Consider the following 8116-nt stretch of genomic DNA (forward strand, 5'->3'; position numbering starts at 1 on the left):
TCCTGTAGGAACACTAAGGTCTTGATTTTAACCCAACCCACCTGGCGGGAACAGGGCAGGTGAGCAGTTAAAATCGCGAAAGTCGATTTACCGCCCTGTTCCCACTAGTATCCCGACGACCGCCATTTTACCTCAGGAACTGACTCGGAGAAGAAACGCACCCGTCAGGAATGTGTGTGTGCCTCATGAAGTCCATGATGTCATCTGGATCCCAAAACGATTTTAATTGAGTGGGTCAGAAGTGCCACCCAGCGGCAACCCCGCTGATTAAAACTTGGCCGCATTGACTTCACAGTGACTGACATGACTGGATGCTGAATGTAAAAAGGCACACAGCTGCAGGCACAGGTCATTAGAATCTGTGATCATTATGAGTAGTGCATTTCCAAGCCAGTTCTGAGCTTCCAGATTGCGTCTTTCTGATTATTTTTCCCCTTATCTACCTTCATTAAGCACTCAGGCTCTCATGGATGCTGTTTTTGCTTCACTCCTTAGGATGGATGAACAGTTGGAGGAAGAGTTGCAGCAGCCTGGTGAACCAGGAAAAGCAGCAGGTGGTCCTGTTAGTAGAAAGTAGATGAGGGGGCTGCTCGAAGAAGGCCTTACCCAGCCCACAGGCCTTTTCTGGGATGCCAGGTGAATTTCACGCTGCTACCCACCCACCCAGAGTTAAAATTGAGGCCTAAATGAGAATGAGGTTGCTCCTGAGTGCCAGATTAGGGACAGCTTTGTGCTATAGGCCCACACCCACACACTGGAGTGAGGCTACCCAATCTCATTTTGCAGGCAAAAACGGAACGTGCCTTTTCCCTACATTACAATGTTTGTGACTCCGGGAATTACAGACATACACACAATGTCAGGTTAAACGTTAACACTTTTATTTGTCTAACTCGAGTTACATAAACACAATTTAGCACGACATATGCAGAGTTAATACCTTAAGGGTTCCCATTTATGCTACCCAGACTCAAGTGCTGGTCAGGTTTACCTTGCCCTGGGTCCCTCAACCGAGGACTGGTTCTTGACTGCAGTGCCCAGATCTCTCACCACCCTCATATTCATGTCCTGAATTATCGTGGCTGCAACATGATGATCAATTGTGTGCTAATCTCACTTGATCAGTTTAGTCAATGGGCCTCAAGACTGGAGACTCACTTGATCAGTTTAGCCAGTGGGCCTCAAGACTGGAGACTCACTTGATCAGTTTAGCCAGTGGGCCTCAAGACTGGAGACTCACTTGATCAGTTTAGCCAGTGGGCCTCAAGACTGGAGACTCACTTGATCAGTTTAGCCAGTGGGCCTCAAGACTGGAGACTCACTTGATCAGTTTAGTCAGTGGGCCTCAAGACTGGAGACTCACTTGATCAGTTTAGTCAGTGGGCCTCAAGACTGGAGACTCACTTGATCAGTTTAGTCAGTGGGCCTCAAGACCCATCTTCTCATTAACAGTCAGCGTGGCAACAGTTTCCCAATTTAATATAGTGGCCATTCCGCGTGTCAATCCAACACAGTGGCCATCTTACATGTCCCCCCTCACATGCCTTTAATGACTGAAAGTAATTTATTTTCTCTCGCAAAGTATAGTAATTGCACCATTTCTATCCAGCCCTGGGTAGCCCGCAGGCTCCTCACCAGGCAATGAACATAACAGCAATACATAAGCATTATTAGGACTAACCAAGACTGTACAAATAACAATATCATAGATGTTAGACGTGGCCAGGGATTTTGGGACAGGTTGTTGTTGTCTCATACCAGGGTCCCGCTCCTAGTTCCTCATCTATCTGACTAGCTCTTTCCTTAACTCTCTGTTGCATGGTTATCAGATGTTTCTGGGAGGTCGAGATGCGTTGCAAGATTTGCTTCAGATTTAGAGAGAGTAGAGGAATTGGGTGCCTGAAGGCGTGCGCTGCCTCAACGGCCGCAGGGATTCCTTTGATTTTTATTCGGAGGGTGGTGGAATTGTGTTGGTGTGGGGATAGTACTGATCCTCCCCAATTATGGTTTTCTCAGTAGGGTGGAAGCAGAAGTTAGAGGTTGTGAACACACATGTCTTTAATCAACGTTTATACGTTTTTCGACTGGTTATTCCACAGATTGTGCCATTGGGAGCATAAACCCCCCTATGATTTGGGTGGTCCCGTTTTTCAACGCTCGTGGAACAGACCGGGGAATCATCCTCATTTAAGGTGAATCCACATCCCGGATCCTCTGGTTCGGTTACATCACAGGAGTAAACCAATGCTCCTCCAAACGGGTGGCAACATTCAGTGTTAGGTACCTTCCAAATTACGCCTCTCCTTATCAAGGTTAGGGCCGGTTTACTATGTTCCGAATGTACCTCGCCTTCTAATACTCCCACCGAGGACACCGTAAATAGTTCCCATTCCTGTGACTTCTCCAATTTGGGCAACCGGATGGCTGCCCCAACGAAGAGTCCGGGACTGTTATCCATGAGATTACTACTAGGGCATGGTCCTCAGGCCACCATCGTCCTCCTGTATCTACAGATCTTACACAGAGGAGCGGAGTCAATTCCAGGGTACATTGGAAAGACCCACCTGCGGAGTTGGTCATCAGACACCCAGAAGGGGATCCTCCCCTTTTCTAGGTCTTGTAGTCCCTCCTGTACACTGTGCCGCTACCGCCTTTGCAGCTTGACAATCTGATTCCTCATTTTCCAAAATAATATCATTAATCTTTTCCTGAGTTTTTCCGAGTACCGTCACGACCTCAATAATTGACTGGTGTGTTATGGTGTGCTCACTTTGTTTTTGTTCCTCATTCAAATCTTTCAGCAAGCCGTACAACGCTTTGCGCATAGCCTGATGCTCCTCCCAAAAATCCTCTATGTCCCAAGAATTCATAGCTGCGGTTCCCAGGGCTCCTCCTATCCCCATTCATTCCATGAGGTCACTCTTTCTACACGTACCCCTCTTTGATACAGTTATATTCCCCTTGCTGGTGCTATTCTGCCCCTCCTGTTCAGGCGCCTCAACCCATTTTTCCTCTCCTGGTGTCTACTAATCTCCCCGCTCTCTTCCCGCAGTGTGTTTATAAAAGTTCTCAATTGTTTGGTCTAACAGCATCTGGAATAGTCGTCAGTATCTCTGCTCACATAATTGTTCTGGAATGTTTAGAGCCGAGATCTCAAAAGCCACAGGAACATTCTCCCATATGACGTTATTGATCAAGATCTGGTGTGCGTGGCGTACCACCAGCCCAATACTAGGCCCTTGTCAAATACCTGGGCAAGTGCCTGCATGATTGATGTCAAAATGGGTCTTTTTTCCAGGTACCGCTACTATTTTCACACTATTCTCAAAAGGTGATCCCTGGATTTCTGTCCCTTTATCACTGCAACATGTGGCGCCGTTATGTGTAAAAGTGGCGGCTGGCCACTCGATACTGTCGGCCGAAGTCCAAGAAGGCCAGTCTTCCCTGTCGTCTCTGCCTTTGGCCCACCGGGTTCCTTTCCCTGGGGGTCTGCTGGACGATCTGTCAGCTGTACAATTTCTGACACTGTCCAGCTCCCCGGGTAGCCGAATATACACACCATAGTTTCATACCTGACCGTTTTGTGATGTTATGTATCCCTGACGTACTGTTATCAACCAGAATGTGAACACAATCACCGCATGAAACAAACATGGTACAAGTGCCTTGCATCCATCCTACAGTAGCATTACAGATTGGTCTCCAATTCTGAGGCATCTCATATCCCCTTCTCACCGAGGCACATCGATAGTGGCTCTGTGTATTTAAACAGACTTGTCTGTGGTGCATACGATACAATTCACGTTGCATTCATCATTTCGCCTGTTGTTTAGAGAGCAATGATCAGTCTAGACCCCAGGAAGCTCATAAGTACAAATCCTAGCATTGGCATTATGATTCTGCAGGACATCCCAATCTTCAGAGTCGCCATGGCAACGTAAAAGAGAACACACGGGTAAGTCTCCCGATTGGCTCGTTTCTCAGGAGGTTTGTGAGTTAATTAGGTAAAAACCGAAGTGGCTTTCTCCTTTTTCGTTTATTTGCCACTATACTGTGCGGGGTCCATACCCCTATACTGTGTGGGGTCCATACCCCTATACTGTGCGGGGTCCATACCCCTATACTGTGCGGGGTCCATACCCCTATACTGTGCGGGGTCCATACCCCTATACTGTGCGGGGTCCATACCCCTATACTGTGCGGGGTCCATACCCCTATACTGTGCGGGGTCCATACCCCTATACTGTGCGGGGTCCATACCCCTATATTGTGCGGGGTCCATACCCCTATACCGTACTTGCCCCATAAAATGTCTCCCTTGGTCAGATTCCACTATCCTTGGAATTCCCCACCGTGAGAAAACCTCCTTTACTGGAATTTTGCCCAGGCCGTGGGCTGTCACCGCTTTGCACGGGAAGGCCTCCACCCATTTAGAGGAATTGTTGACAACAACAAGGCAGTACTTTTCCTACTGGATGTGGTGGGGAGGGGCCCAATATAAAAATTTGTACAGCTTGCCATGTCCCTTCCACTCTCGGTGTGTGACCGAGGGGTGCCTTTCTCTTCTGGGGGTCGGGGTTATTTGCTGCACACACCAAGCATCTGTCACAGAAATTCCGGACATCATCTTGGAGGTTACGCTACAGCCTCTATTTGTTTGGTGGTCATGACAGGGCTCGGGTGGCCTGCTCCTGGTCCGCCGTAGACCAATTGTATAAATTCTTCCCTATGATGGTGTGGGACAACCTATTGATCATTATGGAAGAGCATTCCCTGTTTTATCACTATGTCAAGGTGGGGTCCCAAAATCTCCTCATCAATTCATTTAGCCCGGATAACATTTTTGAGAACTGGATCCGCAAGTTGCACCACTGAAAGGTCGACTGGGTGGGGGGGGGAATGTTGGATGAGCAATCCCCCATTGCTTGAAGCATCCCTGATCGTTGGGGGTTCCAAGGCATTCCCTCCATCGCTCCCTGCTTAGCCAGTGCGTCCGCCTTTTGGTTGCCCTCCCAGTGCGGCTCTGCTTTGCTATGTGCCTTGTTAGTGGGGGATTGTTGGATAGCGTTAAAAATGGTCCTCAGAATGGGGGCCTAGACAAAGGTTTGCCGTCTGCTGACTTAAAACCCTGTCATTGCCAAAGGTTCAAGTATTCTGTCATAGATTTATAGGTGAACATGGAATCAGAACATAGAATGAAAGGAGTGGGGAATTCGGTGGGGTGGGTGACAACGTATGCCACCTACGCCAATTATGCCTGTGTGCAAATGGGTGGGCAATTTAAGGGCGAGAGTCACATTACGCTTCTCACCCCATATCCCGCATCCAGTATTTATGTGGCTGGTCCAGTTATGTTTCTGGTCAATGGTGACCCCCGGGATGTTGATGGTGGGAGATTCAGCGATGGTAATGCCGTTGAATGTCAAGGGGAGGTGGTTAGACACTCTCTTGTTGGAGATGGTCATTGCCTGGCATTTGTCTGGCGCGAATGTTACTTGCCACTTATCAGCCCAAGCCTGGATGTTGTCCAGGTCTTGTTGCATTCGGGCTCGGACTGCTTCATTATCTGAGGGGTTGCAGATGGAACTGAACACTGTGCAATCATCAGCGAACATCCCCATTTCTGACGTTATGATGGAGGGAAGGTCATTGATGAAGCAGCTGAAGATGGTTGGGCCTAGGACACTGCCTTGAGGAACTCCTGCAGCAATGCCCTGGGGCTGAGATGATTGGCCTCCAACCAGCACTACCATCTTCCTTTGTGCTAGGTATGACTCCAGCCACTGGAGAGTTTTCCCCCTGATTCCCATTGACTTCAATTTTACTAGGGCTCCTTGGTGCCACACTCGGTCAAATGCTGCCTTGATGTCAAAGGCAGTCACTCTCACCTCACCTCTGGAATTCAGCTCTTTTGTCCATGTTTGGACCAAGGCTGTAATGAGGTCTGGAGCCGAGTGGTCCTGCCGGAACCCAAACAGAGCATCAGTGAGCAGGTTATTGGTGAGTAAGTGCCACTTGATAGCACTGTCAACGACACCTTCCATCACTTCGCTGATGATTGAGAGTAGGCTGATGGGGCGGTAGTTGGTCGGATTGGATTTGTCCTGCTTTTTGTGGACAGGACATACCTGGGCAATTTTCCACATTGTCTGGTAGATGCCAGTGTTGTAGCTGTACTGGAACAGTTTGGCTAGAGGCGCAGCTAGTTCTGGAGCACAAGGTCTTCAGCACTACAGCCGAGATGTTGTCGGGGCCCATAGTCTTTGCTGTATCCAGTACACTCAGCCGTTTCTTGATATCACGTGGAGTGAATCGAATTGGCTGAAGACTGGCTTCTGTGATGGTGGGGATGTCGGGAGGAGGCCGAGATGGATCATCCACTCATGAGGGGTCCCTGGATAAGCCATATTTTAGGCCAGTTTGGGCTCCGTTAACTGTTGCAGGGTTATGTCGACTGGACAGTAGGAACGTCCAGCGGGCCAGCTTAACACTGCTAACAGTGCCATCCTGTGGTCGTCCGGTCAGTAATGACTTAGTGTGATTGGGACTCTCCCCTGTAAAGACCATGAAGTGCTTGACCGCCCAAAAGACTGCCAACAGGTGGCGCTCGCAAGCCGAGTATCCAAGCTCGACCTCACTCAGTAACCACAACGTGTATGCTACAGGCTGACCTTTACCATGCAGGGGCTGCTTCAGGACAGCACTGAGCCCTAGTTCTGTGGCGGCTACCTCGAGAACAAAGAGTCTATTCCGGTGGATGGAGCCCAAAGCCGGGGCCTGTTGAATCTGGTTCTTTAAGGTCTCAAAAGTGCATTGGCAAACGGGATCCCAGATCCACTGTTGATCTTTCCTTAAAAGGGAGTACAGATGGGCTGCCATTGCTGCATTGTCCTCAATAAACTCCCTACAGTAACCGGTGAGACCGAGAAACGATCGGAGGGCAGAGACATTCGCCGGAATAGGGAGGGCATGAACAGCCTCCCGTTTAGCCCGGTCTATGCCCCTTTCACCTTGTTTTATCGTAAGACCCAGGAATTGGAGCTGTGACTGTCTGATCTGCGCTTTCTTTGGATTGACCTTTAACCCCGCCTGCTGCAGTAACTGGAGGAGCTCCCCCAGCAATTGCCCATGATCTTCCCCACCTTCAGTGAATAGTAGGAGGTCGTCTCCATATTGCACCAATGAAGAGGGCTTAGGGAATCAAGTACCTGCACCATATACTGGTGAAAAATAGAGGGACTATTGTGGAATCCCTGTGGGAGACAGGTCAAAGTGTACTGTTGTCCCTTGAAAGTGAAAGCTAATTTATACTGATCTTCCTTTCTAATGGGAACCCACTGGAGATATCCAAGACGGTAGAAGTGGTGGTGGCCGGGCAACAAGGTCCACCACTGCTACCACGGTGGGCGTGCACGCTGGGATATGCTGGTTTAGAATGCAATAGTCTATAGTCATGCACCAGATAGGGGAATTAACCTCAGTGGCGATGGGGTGCAAAACCCCTTGTCCAAACCGTTCGTTCAAGGTGGGCATTAGTCACCGCAGGGTAGGGATATTGGTTTTTACATCGACGGACATTGGCTGTCCACGATGCAAACTTCTACACCAGTCATTCTCCCACAGTCATTCTTATGACGTGCAAAAACGTTCTGATGTTTCTTAACTACTCACCTCAATGCCTCAGGGGCATTAGCACCTCCTACCCCTGCCCAAACACAATTATTTCTTAAATCTATAATTGCCTGATGGTGAAGCATCCAGTCAGACCCAAGTACCCCACTGTCCCCATACTCCCATCTCATTAATATACAGGTCCAATCAGTTTGGAGTGGACCGATTGCGACTGTTAAAGGTTTAGATACCGCCCCAGTCCTTTCCTGGCCCGTGAATCCTGAGAGATTATAAGGGGTGAGTGGGGTGAGTTAAGAGGGTCGCTATCGTGGACAACTGTCCGGGAGGTCCCGGTGTCCACCAAATAATCTCCCTCCCTGCCCGCGACCTTTAATTTCACCCAGGGGCAACCCCACCCGTCACAGGTGATCGGGGTCTGATATTCGGGCTGGGCGCGGCCATGCCATTGCGGGGCAGACCCTGGGGGTCCACTTGTCATTCCCGT

Source organism: Heptranchias perlo, chromosome 5 (genome assembly GCF_035084215.1).
Source record: "Heptranchias perlo isolate sHepPer1 chromosome 5, sHepPer1.hap1, whole genome shotgun sequence".
NCBI classification, from domain to species: Eukaryota; Metazoa; Chordata; class Chondrichthyes; order Hexanchiformes; family Hexanchidae; genus Heptranchias; species Heptranchias perlo.